We start from the raw sequence: 19,243 nt of genomic DNA, 5'->3' as shown, positions 1-19,243 counted from the left end.
ACATATATGAAAATTTACAAAGGGCAATATCTCAACAAATAAGAAGTGCAAGGAATAGCAATTCTTGTGCTCATTGAATGAAGCATGCATACCAAGTTTGGTGTCAATCTGACCGATAGTCAGTGAGTTATGCTCCAGACAAGCCTAAGGGGACGCCGAAATTAACAAAGGGCAACAACTCTAAAATCATTAAGTGCAGCGTACAAGTTCTTGTGCACTGCACTTCTCAATGAGATACATCATCCTATGAAGTTTCAAGTCAATAGCTTTTAAAGAGTAGGAGAATTGGCCCAGACATTTTAATTATGAAAATTTACATGAGGCAATAACTCAAAAATATATCATGAAATACAAAGTACCAGTTTAAGTGTGCTGCACCTTTTTTGAGCTCTATCATCCAACAAAGTCCATAGCTTTCATATTTAGGAGAAATAGCCTGGACAAAGGGCAATAACTCTAAAAATAGGAAGTGCAGAGTAATGATTCTTGTGCACTGCACTTTGAGTCATTGAAAGAAGCATGCATACCAAGTTTGGAGTCAATCCAACATATAATGAGTAAGATATGCTTACCAGACAAGCCTAACGGGATTCCGCCGACAAGGTAATCCCTATATGTCCAATTTTTCAAGGCGACAGAAAAATCAGTTATTTGACCTGTTACTTAAAAATATATTTATGTAAATTATAGAAATTTTCTCACTTGTTCATGCTGTGACATCAACAAACACTGCAACATTTTCCATTGAACCATCCCATCTCCTACAAGTATATATAGAATAATTGGTTAACATATGTTAGATACAAAAAATGTAAATTCACCAATTGGAGAATAAAAAGAGTACAAATGGCATAAATTAGACAAATTATCAAAATTACAAGATCTGTCAATGAACAGCACACTCTTATTTTACTCAGTGCTGAGTAGTATGATAAATGCAAAGTAAAAAGGGGGCATAATTCTGCAAGTGCTTGGCAGAATTACATGCCCTTGATTGTGTTTGTTTTTTACTGGTTTTAAGTCACACCGACACAGTTTAGGTCATATGGTGACTTTCCAGCTTTACTGGTGGATACCTGACATGAAAAGATTCAGATTTCCTGCCAGGATTCGAACCTACAGTGTTGAGAGACAAGTGGTTTAAAGTCAACAACCTTAACCACTCAGCCACGGACACACCTACATGCCCTTGATAGTAAACAAGTTCTTCAAGTTTGTAGTGAATATGTATGATGCTTTTTTATGAAAATAAGGAAAATGTCTTAAACTAAAAGGGAGATAATTAAGAAAAATTCTGTCAAGGTTATTTTCCCATTAGAAATGCATGCCAATTGGATGCGTAAGGTTAAAGTGAATATATATACGGTAATAGCTTCTGTGGAAAAAAGGGGCATAACTGAGCAAAAAATGAAAAACAGGTTAATGAAAGAACTAATGAAATCGAGCTGTATATTAAATGGACTTGCCTATCTTTCAATCTTATTTTAGGGAAAATTTCAAAATAATTATACTGACTGAATTGTGAACAGTGATAAGACAATTTTTGTTGATATCACTATAAAATCTATTAACTTCATTTCTTCCCCTCTGCTTTTATCATGGCTTGGGACATGCTAGTTATTAAAACTAGGCAGCATTGGAAGAAGTGTAGTCATAGTATACGTCGAACCGTTATAAACGCACGACTGAATGGACGTTTGATTATTATTTTTGTATTATTATTTTTAAAGCGCGCTACACTTCTCCCACCATTCAGTTAACGAATCTTGTGATGTGGTTGGTATGTGATTTATTATTATTATTATTTTTATTTTTTTATTATTATTACTTTTATAAAAAAAAAATCATTATTACTTTTATAATTTAATTTTTTTATTATTACTTTTATGTTATTATTATTATTAATATAATAATTTGTTTATTATTATAATTATTACTACTTTTAGGTAATTATCATTTTTATAATAATATAGCTTTTATGTTTTTGATATATTTTTTTTTAATTTGTAATTTTATTAACCCTGTCATAGGTACAAAGGGGTCGGGGAGCATCCCCAGTGTACCTTACAATTACAGTATTAGTATATGGTATGCAAAGGTATAAGTTGTATTAGTATCTAACATTTGTGTAGAGCAATATATTAATAGTTCATAAACACTTAAAAGTTTGTATAGATCATTATTCTTTTTAATACTACTATTTTTAATACTACATAGTTTCAAGCCTTTAAAAAGAATGGAAATTTTAATATGTATCTGTGTATTCAAAGAATTATTAATTATATAGAGTTCTAAGAGAATCTTGTAATTTGCAATTCTAAAAATGAGTAAAAGATTCCTATAAAAATAATAAGATGGAAAAATTTGCTTTTAATAGTTCCTTAATTGTAAAAGTCATTCTACAATGTTACCTCACTTGTGGATATTTATCAAAAATCAAAAATTATGATATTTGGAGGAGAGTAGCATGCTTTGTAAGACTTTTACCAATATAAGTGTCTTATCTGACCTTTAAACGCCCAATTACTTTTTACAAAATAATAAACAGCTAATTGTTGCCCACTTAATGGATTAAAAGGAATTATCTTTCCATTTATATACAACCTTATGAACATATTTATCCCAATTTGTACAACAAAACATTCAATTTCTTCATCCAATTAAAAGTACATGTACATATTCTACTCCATGTGTTATCTATTAATAAAGTTTGAAATTGGCATAGTCAGGAACCAAAATTTGTGAACATGTGAAATTTCAAGGAATAAAAAAGGAAATAACAGAGTAATACTACACAAATTGTTTTCACAGTTTGAATTATGCAACACCATCTACCAAATTATATACTGTGGTGGATAAAATTTTTAGGGGTATAAAAAAGACCGGAAGAGAAAAAAAAATCAAGAAAAAATAAAAAGGACATAAAAAAAGGGTTTGGTGCTATCTATGCGTATTTAACCTGAGTAACTTAAGACTTGATTTAAAACTAAGAACACTTTTGCTGGAATGGATGAGATAGGGGCTGGTGGAAGTCTCCTTATAATATTATTTGGCAATGCGGATTAAGAATGTCAAAAGAAAAATCATTAACTTAACTCAATAGATTAATATACTTATGCCATGATTTTTCAAACAAATCAAGTTTAAAAGATTGTTTTGATATATATTTTTCAGTTTTATAAATGGCACATATTTGATTTTTAAAGTTTGCTAAACTAGGCCTTGTTTGTTTTATTCTGCTATAATATAGATGAAATTTGGCATTTATAATTATTTGGTTTGTAACACTATCCAGATATATATTACCAAACAAAATATCTGAAAGGCTCCAACTATTGAAATTAATATTACATTTGTCCTTTATATACAGCTGTAGCTGTGTCCAAAACTGTTTTATAATATCGCAATCAAAGAATAAATGCACCAACGTTTCTTTTTCGTTTTGACAAAAAGTACAAATATCTTCATTTATAATATTCATTTTCTTAAGTAAATAATTAGTCGCAAGAATTCTATGATTAATTCTAAATTGAAACCATATTAATTTTGGTTCTTTCGTAAATTTATATGTAATATCATATATTGAGTTGTTCTGGAAAAAATTAGGATCAATTTTATCAGATATTTCATTCATCCATTTTCGTAAAGAATTTGGATATTGTTCTGATAAGTGCATGACCTTATAGATAGAACGACATCCTTTTATATCCTTGATAATTGTCAATACAGTTTGTGGGATAGGTAGATTATATTTTTGTTCTTTTGCTAAGTCTTGTACATTTAATTTTAATAAATATAATTTTACTGCTGTTATGATACTCCTATATTCTAGAAAATTACTTCTCACTTTAAATATTGCACAAAATTCATCATAAGTATAATAATTTCCCTCTTGATTGACCAGATCTCCTAAAAACAGAATTCCACCAGCAATCCATCTAATTAGATGAATGCTGGAATTTCCAACCTTAATATCAGGGTTATCCGGCAAATGAATGGAATAATAATGATTAACATGTTTTGGCTGTAAGTTCAAAGATAGGGAATAATAGCTCTGTAAAACATATTTCCAAAATGGATTGATGTCTAACTGCAATTTTCTTTTCACAAAATTTATTCCATACCTTGCTTTTTCCTTAATACAAGGGCAAATACTTTCTACCAATTTCAAATAATTATTGTTTGAATGTATAAGTCTCCTAATTCAGGTGACCTTTAGACTATTCATAAAACATCTAAGGTCAATCATTTTAAATCTCCAAACTTATATTCTTGCGTGATTATATTCCTCTTAACTTTATCCATACCTTCATTCCAGAGAAATTTGAAGAAAAGATTTTGAATTAAATTAATTTTTTCTAAAGTTGGATTAGGTATACTCATAATTAAATGATTTAGTTTGGCAAATGCCAAAGATTTTACCACTACAATTTTTCCAATAGGTGAGATAATTCTTTTAGACCAAAATGCGAAAGTTTCTTTAATTCTTGAATTTTTGCATCATAATTAAGACTTATTAATTGGCTTAAATCTGTGGAAAACTTAATACCTAACAAAGTAAATGTTTCACTGTTCCAATCAAGATTGTACTCTGGGCAGATCACAGAATTGTTATTTTTAAGAGAACCAAACCAAACCACTTTAGTTTTTTCTGTATTAAAAACAAGGCCTGACATATTAGCATAGAATTTTAAAATTTTCATTGTGTTTTTTAAAGATTTCTCTGTGCCATCTAGAAACAAGCTAGTATCATCTGCATATTGAGACACTTTTATGTTTTTGATATGTTTTCTTTTTATTGTTTCTTTTATTGCATATAGCATCTATTATTATTTTTCATGAACACAACAACATGACAATTTATACCATTTTTTATAACTGTCACATTGATTGAAATTAAAGTTTAAAAAAAAAAAATTTTACATTCCATACCCAGAACATACTTTTACACAACGTACATATAGCTCTTTAAGAGCTGACCAGAAACATTTTTAATTTTATACCCTTTTTTGATACACATTTTTCAAGCACATTTTTGTAACACATTCTTTTTACATACCGGTATATTTATAAAATTCTTTATACCATTTTTTATTACTGCCACATACCGGGTATTGCACTTTATAAAGACCATTCATAGCATATCATACCAATGTTAACATATGTGTTAACCCTTTGAACATCTTTGTGTTTAAAATTTCTAACTATAAAGAAGAAATCGCATAAAGTTGCACGATGAGCTCAGAACCCAAAATTAGTAGGTGTTATACCAACATCAAAGATGCACACTTTTAAACTAATACCCTTTTTTAAATTATAACTTTTCGATATTTTTTTACCACACAATTCATATCATCTTTTGATTTCATGGGGAATATTATGGAGCATACTCCATACAGCCGACCAGAAACAACTTTTATACATATTCTTTATTCACACAAGGACTTTCATACAAATTTTTTTATACAGTTTTCTGTAAACTGATTTTTTTTACTATTTATAAAAAAACCTTTGACATGTTTAACAGGATTTTTCCTGTTTACCCTTTTTGAAGCAGCCAACCAGAAACCAGATACATATACTCTTTATATGAAACCCTTTTCATATAAATTATTATTACAAATTATTTTAATACACACTTTTTTTACAAATCTATAAAAAACACATTTGACAAGTTTAGCTGAAATTCTCCTGTTTGAGAAACAGCCAACCAGAAACCAGATACAATTTAATACCCTTTTATAATACCCTTTTTATACAAATTATTCATATATACAAATTATTTTGATACACAAGTTTTTTTTTACAAATCCATAAAGAAACGAAAAATCCACGAAATTCCGCATTGTATCGCATTGCATTATATTGAAAATATTTGTATCGGAGGGAGAAAATAAATACAATTTATAAGTAAATGACAAAACAATTTATGATGTAAAGTAAGGATATGAAGGCAAAAATCTAGGAATTCCGCATCGCCACTTCAGACACAAAATGAAAATATTTGTGTCTGTTTGCTTACCAAAAGATATTTACCAATTACAGTCATGATCCAGGCCACTTCCATACTATGAAACTCCATATCCCTCAGCACTGAAAAAATAAATAAACAGAAATAATTTTTATACACATTTTATACACATTACAATACTCATTTTTTGAAACACATAATTTTACATATTTCTCCTATTACCTTTTTATGATACCCATCGTTGAGAGTACGGACCCCCGCCAATTATACTGTGGCTGAGAGACCAGATTTTTTTATACCTTTTTATGATACCCATCGTTGAGAGTACTGACCCCCAGCCAATTAACCTGTGGCTGAGAGACCAGATTTTTTTATACCTTTTTATGACACCCATTTTTTATACATGTACATGTTCTTACGTTCAGAGTACGGACCCCAAGCCAATTATACTGTGGCTGAGAGACCAGATTTTTTTATACCTTTTTATGATACCCATTTTTTATACATGTTTATACATTTAGAGTAGTGGACCCCCAGCCAATTATACTGTGGCTGAGAGACCAGATTTTTTATACCTTTTTATGACACCCATTTTTTATACATGTACATGTTTTTACGTTCAGAGTACGGACCCCCAGCCAATTATACTGTGGCTGAGAGATCAGTTTTTTTTATACCTTTTTATGATACCCATCGTTGAGAGTAATGACCCCCAGCCAATTAACCTGTGGCTGAGAGACCAGATTTTTTTTATACCTTTTTATGACACCCATTTTTTATACATGTACATGTTCTTACGTTCAGAGTACGGACCCCCAGCCAATTATACTGTGGCTGAGAGACCAGATTTTTTTTATACCTTTTTATGATACCCATTTTTTATACATGTTTATACATTTAGAGTAGTGGACCCCCAGCCAATTATACTGTGGCTGAGAGACCTGATTTTTTTATACCTTTTTATGACACCCATTTTTTATACATGTATATGTTTTTACGTTCAGAGTACGGACCCCCAGCCAATTATACTGTGGCTGGAAACCAGATTTTTTATACCTTTTTATGATACCCATTTTTATACACATCTTTACACATTTTTTTTTTTGAAACTCGCTATTTTAAATATTTAAAAAATATTCTTTGACATATTTAACAGGATTTCTCCTGCTTTTTGAAGCAGTCAACCTGAGGCTGAGAGACCAGATACATTTTAATACCCTTTTATGATACCTTTTAGGATGCCCATTTCATACAAATTATTCATAAACATTTTTTAAACATTTTTTTGCATATCTATAAAAAACCTTTGACGATTAAGTTTAATAGGATTTCTCCGATAGAATTACCACTTTTTTCCACTCGTACTAGAAACAATTTTTATACCCATCTTTTATACATAATTTTTATACCCATTTTTATACACCCATTCTTTATACCATTTTTGATACACATTTCATACACAGTCTTATACACATTTTTTGAAACTCATTATTTTACAAATTTAAAAAACCTTCTTTGACATGTTTACAGTTAAACTATTGTTTGTTTACGAAATATTTGTTTAAAAAAAGAGAAACAAAGATGTTTGTGAGTATTATAGTGGACATTCAAATTAATGTTTACTTTTACGGAGTTATGTATCTTAATTAATTTCAACGAATCAAGTAATATCTTTCTGCAAAGTAATTTTCTAAAAATGAAAATCAATTTTCTTCTAATCTCAGAATTGTTATACCAGTCAGAGATTGTCAGAACAACAGTGAAATCTTTTGTCATTTCAAACACAGTGATGGCGTTGGAGACAGTCATGACAAAGATGTTAATAAATCAGATGTTGATGCTGACCAAGGAACGGAAGTTGATGCTTCATATTACGGCATTGTAACCTAGTAGTATGCTAGCGTTCTAGAAAAACAGAAAGCTGGAGCGTCGGGCCGAAGAGGAAAGGGAAATTAATTGTAAAGAAATCCGTAAGAGTCGATGAAGGAAACATGGCACGTAAGGTAGATGACTTGTTAAGTTAATTAAAAAGCTAGAAAGCATGCGGTAAAACGAAACCATTCATATTACGAGTATTGCAACAGTGTAGACGCTTTCCTAAAACCGAAAGTTTACATCAAATTAATATTCCGAAAGGGGAGATGGTGTGCAACGCGAGGGGTTTTACAGTTTTGGTGTTAGACCAGCAACTACATTTGTATTAAATGTAAAAGCCGGAAACGTGCCATTATTGGATTTTGCTTACATGTTTCCAGCAGAAGTCACCTGCAAGAATATATTCAAACAATATCTTTAGCACATGATGATATGCTACGCCAAAAAAGCAAACGACAATTTTCGCCATATTTCAACTGCTAGCAATGCATTGACATGTCCAGATCCGAAACCATTTGAATGTGTCAAATTTAAGCCCGAGTTGTGATATATAGTTTCAAAAGACATGTCAATGATCATAAAAGAGAGACACCTGCATGTAAGATATTCAAGAGCCTCAATGCACGTGCATTCACGAACGCCAACATTGTCTCTGCCATTTACAGGAATACACCCTTTCATGCACTGGATAGACTTAATCTCTAAATTTTATATTTGCGTGCCTGTCAAATGTTCAAACAAAAATGTTAACTTACCTGCAGAAAAGTTTTCAAACTGCACAAATTCATCATGGAGAAATACAAAAAAAATCAGCAGACGACAACTGTTATGGATACCGTTTACTTCCGGTATACTGTCTGTTGACATTGAAAGATTCTTTTGGCATTATTCCACATTTAACCTTTGTATAACAAGTACGCGATCAAGTTTACGCTTTCAGCATAGACAGACGTATCTGTTTTGGATACTTAAAACCTAAGCAAAAACATTTGCTTACTACAAACGAGAAACCATCAAGCAGATCGCCTAATCCAGTTGGTGAATTTTCACGGTTCTCAAAACCAAGCCTTGAAGACGAGCACGCGACAACCTATGCCAGCAGTAGCAGACGATCAAAATAATTGCAGACGACAAGCAAACAACGGGATATGAAAGAATCATTGACGGATCCTTTTGGAACAATGTCTGCTTACTGTAACAGCAAGATTCATTCTAGTTTTTTTTTTAATTTCTAAAATATAATTCATTCACGGAGCTATACTATTTTTAAACACAGCTATAATATAGTATTAAATACTAACTAATTTTAATATGTTGTATACAGACAATAAAAGTATTACATAACTCATTTTAGATACAATTTATGTGTTTTTTATTACGTACGGCGACATTGTATTTTCCCTTCGACATGTACATGTACTATTTCATTTTTTTACAGGTATGACATCTCTCTAGCAGACGACACGTAAAATTGGAAACAATATGGCATTTTATCATAGCTTATTGTAATAGTGTTTATTTGTTTGGGTCGTCAGACCAAACAAATAATGGTAGCGAAATTTCAGAGTCTGATGCTGTTAATTGCAAAAGCCGAAAGTAGGCCGCTTTTTTGAAGCGGTTATTTCCCTTTATATGTACACTAACGCCTAAAAAATTCAGGGGAGATCACTGCGTAAAGACGGTCAAATGACAGGCGCATTAATTTTCAAGCAAAATAATTCCCGAATTGTCGAAGATTTCTAATATTGTTTTATCCTTTATAGATAAACATGCTTATAATAAGCTCCATAATTATTAACATCTGTGTTAAACAACAGTTAGCGTCTGAAATTTAAAACCCTAATAAGGGGCCTTTATCAATATCTTCACCGTAATTTCCAGGAAGGCAACTCTTTTTTTTTTCAAAATTGTTTAAATCAAATAAACATTGGTTTTCTCTTAACTACAATTAAAACGCTGCCTTTTACAAAAACAAATATAATCTCACAACCTTCACCTTCACCAAAACAAATTCAGCGCCTGGCCGATAAGTTCTTTATTTCTTAAGGTATTTTCTTCAAACTTTAAATATAAGGCTAGTCTGGAGTTTACAAAAATCCAGAAACCTCCCTTGAACTTAAAATTTTCATGGCAACTCTTTCAAACTTCATATTTTTTCTTATTATCACTCAACATTTGTTGAGAAAGTTCAGTACTCTAGTAAGACTTATTTCCAGAATTATGCCCCTTTTGAAGTTAGACTTTTTTTCGGGAAATTGGTAATTTTTACTCCAACTTCTTCAATCATGATAGGATTTTCTTCAAACTCCCACATCATAATAATATGACAAGGTTTATAAAGTCTAGCATCCATATTTCCAGAATTATCTCCTCCTTAAACTTTTAATTTTTCTTATTTTCGTTCTTTTAACTTTCATTTACTTCAAATTCAAAATAAACATTCATTATTCATACCTTCATTACTTAATTGTTCTTTGTTACACTCACATTCATGTATGACATCTTGGCATCTTTATTTCAAGAGTTATCTCCTTTTTAAAAATTTTGCTTTTAAAAATGTTATATTTTTGATAACAGGGATGTTTTAAAAAATAACTGTAGAGTGTCCTTTCAGTCCGTCTGTCTGTACACAAAAACTGTTTCCTGTGATCACTTTTAAAGAATCTTTTTCAACAAATTTACTTAAAATAGAAACATAAGTAAATGGCCAATGGCCCTTCAGAATGTTGATGGGTTCTAAACCGGTAGGGCACTTATGGATTGCTTGCAATTACTATGATATTTTGCTTGTTTTTCTCGGCTTCGTTTAGTATAACATTACCAATGTCCCACGGATTGCTTAGGCATAATGTGTATATAATATACAGTGTTAACACGTATGAGCTCTTTTGACACCATTTATATACAATTTATATGTTTAACTTTATACCCATATATTGAAATGGTTCTTGAGGACGGGAATCAATGAATTGACTAATCGGATGAAATGGTTTTATTTTGACCACTGTAAATGTTGCAGTAATGAAAATATACCCCCCCCCCCCCCCCCCCCCCCCCGAAGTACTCACAGTATCACATACAAAACTGTGTACCAGTGACTGTTTATATTCAAGCATAGCAATTAGATAGCCAGTCAGCCAAGTTGCGAATTGTAAATATAATTAACGCACAGAATTTGCACCTATAGAACACGTTTTTACAGATCAATCAAATGACACAATGACTCCGATTTATTGATTTCAAGCCGACACTTTGAGAAGGAATATTACTAAACATCATCACCATGACATGTATGTTGTTATTATGTAATAAATTATAACTCCAAGTATATTTAAAACGATGCGTGCCCAGAATGTTTGCGTAATTGTTCATACACAACCCAAAATGTCATTGACCAAGGAGCCTGTAAAAAAAAAAGAATAAAATCAGCAAAATGACTAACATTTGCAAAATAGAACAATCAAAATATACCAATAATACGGTTGTAAAAGTTGGAAAAATACTAAAATTATTTAAAACTCAGACGTAATAACCATTACCATGCTAAATATCTTAAATGGACTCGCCAATCCATTAATCTGGACAAACAATTTTTTATTATTATTTTTTCTTTTGGGGGGGGGGGGGGGGGCATTTGGAAATGTACTGACAGAACAGTGAACAGTGCAGACCATGATCAGACAATGTTGGTATGCTGACTGATCATGGTCTGCACGGCGGCGTGTGTTAAGCAGGCTAAGGGTTAATGAAATAATAATTGCGTCTGAAGTTTTCCCCACCAGTTTAAGATGGAAGTCGCCATATCACCAATACTGTTGTATACTGCGATCAAACCCAAAACAAAAATTAAATGCGTGTTTCAAAATAGGCGAATCACTCCTAGCTCACTTGACATTAGTTCGGAACGGTTCCTTGAAAGGTGGAAGAAACCACAACTTCAAAATCGTAGCATTGAGCAGTCCAACTATATGAACGCGGTGGTGTTCAGGCGGGACTAAGATTGTGTTTGCAAAGTCAAATCGTTGTCTGCGGTCATTGGTATAAATGTAGGTAAAAAATAATCATGTACAATTTTTAATATACTTACAAATCTGCAGTATGTTGGAAAAGAAGCTTTATATAGGGCAAAAGAATCCTCTTGTGTGAACGTTTTTAACAGCACAATCTATAGAGCCTTTGTATAACAACGCCTGTATCGTGAAAGAAAGTTATAAAAGGACAATTAATGACGTTCAGGGCTACGTTTCATAGAAAGTCCTAAATGTATTATAAGTCCCAGGACTAAAACCAACTATAGGACTAACTTAACACCATTTCAATAAACAAAATTTATCTTTTCCAAAGTCAAAAAATACTGTAGATTATAAATCAATTTATTCTCCTGAGAAAAGTAAAGAATACAATGACATGACCCTTTTTATTTGCAATGTGTAAATACCAATCAGCATTGCTATTCAGAAATTAAAGAGTCATAACATAGAAGTCATAAGTTAACCCATTACGTTAGTATACACGCCTTGTAACGCCTTTTTCACCCCCTCCCCCTTTTTGTTGTCTCAAATGGTGAAAAAATGCCTTATTTAGGCCCCAACACTTGTTTTTGTTTGAGAAATGTTCGTTAAAAATAAGTGACTCTTGTTCGGCGCGGTCCCCCAACCAAAAGATACATCAGGGGAGGTTGCCAGAAGGGGGATGTGCCCCTTCTGTTTGGGGGGGGGGAGGGGGGTTGAAGGTGGCGGAGTCCCCTCATCGCCAAGAAAATTTTGGACTTGTGAGAGGGCTATAAATGACCCCAGATTGATCATAAGGTAACGTGTAACCAACGCTGAAAAGCATTTGACTCTATCTTAATCCATTAAGAAGTTGCAGCGCTTTGAAATCAATTTTGATGGAAAAAAAATCAACGCAAAAATAGTGATTTTTTGGCCAATTTTGAGATGTCCCCTCGTTGCCATGGTAACAGAAAATTTAAGCCTGAGCATGTTGTTGCAAGGGCAATGGTCCAGTCAACATTTGTGCCAAGTTTGACTTAGTGTTGAAAGCAGTTTTTTATAGTATTATAGCAATTTTGAACTTGTAACGGGAGACTTTTTCAATGAAAATGCTCATGAAGTAATGGGTTAAGACATTTTCTTTGAAACTCAGTTTGGTCTTATGGCAGATTTAAGATTTTCTATGCAACACCCAGTCCTGAGGTATTATAGAGAATAATAGGTTGGTGCGTGGATGGAGAAAGTTTATCTGGCGAAGGCGGGAGGAATTCGGCTCACCCAATAAATTCCGGAGGCAGAGCCAGATAAACTTTCTCCATCCACGGCACCAATTTATTATTCTATTTATCCTGTCACCGTTTTTTAAAGAATTTTATTAAGCAAAGTACCTTTAATCACACTATCGAAATGTTTCTATATAAACAAAGAAGGCCGAATCGTGCATTATTCTACAACAATGCACTCGCCGTTTTTATTATCTCCCTGTGTATTCTCACATTGAGGGCGCCATTTTGTTTGAAAAATCTGATAGATAAAAACAATTTTTTGTCGAATTTTGTTGTGAAAAAACAATCTAGAATGAAAGAAAAATGGTCTAACTAACAAAATGAATCGAACACCAATATCTTTTATTCAAGTCGTTAACGCTGTACAGACGTTTAAAGTATTGTTTACGTGACGTCACAATGTAGCGCCAAACAGCACGTGCAAAACAATCAATCAAGTACGCTATTTTAATGTCGCAAATGAGTTAAGTTTTTACATTTATTTCATTTTTAATAATTTTTATTCCGCTTGAAAAATTATAGAGTGAAATAAAATAAACAAACAAAGTTTTATCAACGTTTCCAAAATTCGTTATTCTACACACAGAAGATTTAAACGACAGTTTTTATATTTTTTCTTGAAAAGTTAGTCCGGCAAACATGACATACCACGTGATCAAGTGCCGTAGATCAGTAAAATATACGGCACCTTGTTATCGGGCCGAAATTGATACAAGTGAAGGATGAAATGAAAATTACCATATTTCACTCGTGGCTACCGCCACTCATGAAATATTTATTTTCATACCACTCGATGAAAATAAATTATGTATTTATAGAAAAAACTTGAATATCCTCTATATAACAGTGCCATGAGAAAGTATATGAATACCTTTTTGTTGTTTTTTCAGATGTTTTTTTCATTATTCTCTATGACAAAAATATACACTTGGGATGTTCATCAATTCAAGTATAAATAAAATGACATGTCTGTAGCACAGATGTGTAAACAAATTAATTCAGCTTAATACAACTGCGCGCTTTAATTTATATCAAAATTTCATATATTTAATTAGAAAAAAGCTAAATACTCACTTTCCATTTTCTGTTGGCTGATTCATAACTCTGGTCTTAACAACATCTGCTGGCACGGACATAATTGCCGGCCATTAGCCCTGCGCATGCGCTAAATGAAATTGAAAATCCAAATAAGAACTTCATGACATTGACTCGACTAAAACAGAAGTCATGAAAAGTTTACAAATGGGAATAATTAAGAACACAATTCCAGACTTTTTGCCATTCTGAATAAAATGCGTGTGAAGTCTGGAGTGAATAACTTTAGTTGTGTAGAAAAAACGTGCACGCAAAAACGTTAAACTTGCTTGATATTTCTTTACTTTTCAAGGTTTGTAAAATGTATACGAAAGCTATAGAGTTAGTGAACGTAACAATGTCAAATAATATGAAATCATTAGAGAAATATCTGACATTGAATAAAATATTTGGTCTAATAAACCCTACTTTTATAATACACCCCGCCGATGAGTTAGCTTGAAGTACAGTACAGCAAAAATACAAACGAAAGAATAGGACATCCTTACATTTGTTTCGCAAAATAAATTCAATTTTATCTGTTAATATTTACAAAGCATTTCAATCAATATTTGAATTCATTTGATTTTTTACCTTGATATCACATGCACTATATAATTATCAGGTAATGTTGTTTTGGTTAATAGTTGGCGTTTTACGGTGTCGTAGGTCACAAGATCTAGATAAAATACAAATGTACAGGAAAAAGTAAAAACCATTATGTACAGCGGTAAGTGGCGGCCGTAATACACTTTCCCATTTCTCTGAATTTTATATGGAAAAGAACAATATGTTTAAATTATAGTATATTTGCTTTTCATCTTATGAAAGCCTAGGTTAAAAAAATTGAAATCGGAAGCTTTAATCACAACAAAATTACATGAAAATTGCAGACTCGGTTTGATTGAGTCCGTACACTAGGGATAATTGAAAAAGTGCAACTTCCCTCACGTCCCTAGCACCGGCTTGAGCGGTACTCAATTGTCAACGCTTAAAGTGCTTGCAATCAATGATCCCGAAGGACCAGAAAATATATAACAGTCAAGTGACTCACTTGTTGCGTAAAACTGCAATGCGTAATTATCAAAAGATTTTCAAAATCAAAGTTGATACTAAATTCAAACTTAAATAGAATACATTACCTCCAACGTTACAGAGAACGGCCCGCTGGCAGTTCGGTATCCACCCTCGCCAAAGACCACCTATACCGGATTTCTTTTATAAATTGAAACGAAAAGCTTGCGAACAGTTCTTTACTCTAAAAAATAAAGAAACATGGCAAGCTTTTTCATTACGGGAGATGCAAGTAAAACTTAATAATACGTTTATCGTAAGAAAATGATTGCCGAAGTTTCGACCTCATGACATATAGACTAAAGCCTTTAATAACGAGATCCAAATACACGTTAAAGGAGCTCTGCAGAGGTAGAAAAACTTTAAGAAATGAAAATCTTATATAGACCAACCCGAACACTTAAATCTGAAAAAAAAAAAATATGCAAAAGAAAATTTATGTTCAAAAGTAAATTTGAACTTCGACATTTCGTTAGATGTAGACCGATTTGTGGTTAAACCGTTAAAGGTTTTTTCATTTTTAGCTCATTTGCACCATAAAAATGATGATTCAGAGCAAATGAGCCGCGTCACGACAAAACCAACGTAATGCGTTTGCGACCAGCATGGATCCAGACCAGCCTGCGCGTTCAGGATCCATGCTGTTCGCTATCAGTTTCTCTATTTGTAATAGAGTTTGTAAGCGAACAGCATGTATCCTGATCAGACTGCGCGGACGCGCAGGCTGTCTGGGTCCATGCTGGTCGCAAACGCATTATGTTGGTTTTGTCGTGACGCGGCTCAAATGATCTGCCATTGTGCACACAAGTTATTGATATACATTAAACCCACATGAAATGGTATAAACACCCTCGGAAAATTATTATTTCCAGTCCCATCACGTAAAAAGAGTGAAGTTCCTTTAAATGCTTTTTGTTGCAATTACCTCACTGGTTTTCCCTCCAACCGCCTCCGTCCCTCCATCTTGCATCTGGATTTGACAAGATCTGTTGGGCTAGCAATGAGTTGTCCGCATGCGCCGCATGTTGCACTCACAATTACTGACTTCCTTTGTTAGAAATATACAATGTATTTTATGTTACATTATTCGTTGGTCAATAATTTAATTTAATAGTTTAATTTATCTCTGATTTTTATTATTTATAGATAATAGAAGCTGTGTACTTGTTAACTTGATACTTATTTTTGGTGTTATTATTTTACGTGATTTTTGGTATTTTTTATATTTTTTTAAATGGTGTACCGTACATGCCTTACATGTTAACTTCTAGTGATTAAGATGATACTGATATTATTTATAACTGTTTTTTGATTTTATAATCATTATCATCATATATGACATCATCATCAACATCTGTATGATCAATATTTTAATATTATTTATAAACATGTATACATATTGGAAAGATGTGAATATACCATAGCGAAACGTTCCATCCTCATTCTTTTTAAACACGTGATCCCTGAGAGCCTCGTATATGATCATTCTTGAACCGGAATATACTAAAAACAAACAACATGTCATTATCAATCTATAACAATGTCATTTGTATATTTACTTTATTATGTTTGGTTTATACAGAATTTATTTTAGTTTGATTATAGTGGAATATAAGCTTATATATATACACACTTTCAAATCCGTTCTGGAAGCAATGAGAGTGTAAAGTTTCTTGCTCAAGGAAACAACGGCTTGCCCCCTGACTGGGGTTTGAACACATGGTGCTAGCGATCATTAGAGTACTTGCATATGCCGCCACTCTTAATTAAACTCTTCATGTTACAAAAAGAAAATTCTTAAGAATTCAAGATGTTAATAAAAGATGATCAATCATGGAAAGCAGAACTATTAAATGATTTTGAAAATATAATTTTCATACTAATTTGCCGATATAATGCCGGAGAGATTCCTTGCCAAAGTTTGAAGAACCCCTCTTCTGTCACTGAAGAAAAACAAGAACACATAAATGTAATCAATATTGGTCTTATTTGCTTAAGAAATCAATGTACATATATGTAGCTATTAAGAATTAAACAGAATCTTTGCATTTTTTAATATTTTGGCGGCCATCGTAGACGCCATTTGTATTTCAAAGGACCGCACCTTGATTTTAGATTATTATCATTTTTTTACAGAGTCTGCCAATGTTACCGAGACATGTTTTGTGCAAACACTTCCAGGTTTTGAAGTAATAACACAATAAGATGTCTTTAGTTAAATAATTACAATAAACAATAAAATACATGTAGTTCGTATCCCTATTGTTTTCATTGTTAACATTTTGTACGAACGTTAAATATACCTAGAAAATGTGTTTACCAACTCCGTGCATGATTTTTAGCATGCCTCTTTTCGAATGTGTCAATGTGGAGCCGACTGAGCTACCCTCGCCTTGTATCTGGAGCCTGGTTCGAGTCAGATCTAACGGATAAGTGACTGAAAAAATAAATTGTCTTATTCATGTTTCGTTTATTCTAACCATCCGAGATCATGGTGCTAAACTTTTTTATGCCACATGAGTTTAATTTCCATTGTTTAGGACTGCGCTCTCACATTGTTTATTATTATTATTATTTTTTTTTTATTATTATTATTTTATTATTATTATTATTATTATTATTATTATTATTATTATTATTATTATTATTATTATTTATTAAATGTTATGCCTATTTGCTACTGGACCTCGGGTGTATCTTTTTCACTTCAATTGATAAGCTAACTTGATTTTTCGTTTCAGGTAACTTTATGATTGCAGATATATTATCATATTTAGAATATATATTAAAGTAATCAGAATATGAATAAAACGACATTTGTGAATATTTGAAACAGATACGATGCATCAACAGATACTAAGTATCATTGGCTAAGTTTGTAAGGAAAAACATATATCAAAGTAAAAAAGGGGCCATTGACAGTCGTACGTCCAGCACGAGAAAAAATATTTGTTGCAGGTTGGTTTGGCCGAGCATTTCAATAAATGGAAAAGTAAGTGCAAGTTATGTTCCACGCCGCCAGCATCCGAACAAGCAGGAGTCACCAGTAAACCACATGTAGAAGGCGGTACAGTTTAAGACTTTAGAAACACCCAATGTGTAGTCATGCCTTTAATTTCAGGTTTTACGTTCTACTCTGGTAAAATTAACTTCAATTGATCAGAAATGGCATTAGATTAAAATACTTTAAAAAAGAAATATCTAAAGGAGGACCTTACCAGATTCTGCAGCCATTGCCGACATTCCTGACAAAACGAACTTATAAAAGAGGCCACCACCGGACTGCACCGTTTCAACCTCATTTTGAATCTCCTCTTCCGCCATTTTCTCTTTTCTTAATTAAAGAAAGAAATTAACCAGCCAATAAGGTACACAATATTTCGTTATATTCTTTGTTGTTCTTTATTTGAACCATGAATGCTCAAACACATTCGTTCACTATGCAAAATTATTCCATAATGGTATCATTTGAAGTCCTGTGAGAAAATTTACTTTCATTTAATATTCAAAAACTCTGTCCAGATGGTAAATTCCAATTTGATGAAATAAATATGTTGAAAACAATGTATATGATTTTGTCACACTGTCCTTCATGACCAAAAGAAGACACAAGGATGCGCTGTGATAGAAAAATATTATCTCTGTTAAAAATTTCAACCTTAAATTATTTATCTGTCAAATCAGTTGAACCTACTTAACGACCTTGTGGTTATTAGATAGAAAAAAGCTTGTTTTAATCCTATTTTCATATGCTAAACCGATTTGTTTTTTTTAAAAATCACAAAATTCCGACAATGTTTTAAATATAAATTTATAATAATTGGCACATATTTATGGCCACACCCTCCAAATATTATCTCTTTGGTTTGCGAAAAATGCCGTCCATTGTGAACATTTTTATTTTTCTTATAGCTGATATCATGAAGATTTTTATGTCCCCTTCTCCAAATTGGGAGTGGGCTTCTTTAATC

At 32.3% G+C, this 19,243-nt stretch overlaps 1 pseudogene; it reads right to left on the bottom strand.

Annotated features, from left to right (window-relative positions):
• Window positions 1-706: 706 nt before the first annotated feature.
• Window positions 707-18,892, bottom strand: LOC132735925 (mitochondrial uncoupling protein 4-like; annotated as a pseudogene).
• Between the last annotated feature and the right edge of the window lie 351 nt (window positions 18,893-19,243).

Source organism: Ruditapes philippinarum, unplaced genomic scaffold (genome assembly GCF_026571515.1).
Source record: "Ruditapes philippinarum isolate M1 unplaced genomic scaffold, ASM2657151v2 ctg2298_1_1_1_1, whole genome shotgun sequence".
Taxonomy (NCBI): Eukaryota; Metazoa; Mollusca; class Bivalvia; order Venerida; family Veneridae; genus Ruditapes; species Ruditapes philippinarum.
Note: the sequence above shows the minus strand (reverse complement) of the source record. Positions and strands in the feature narration are given on the sequence as shown.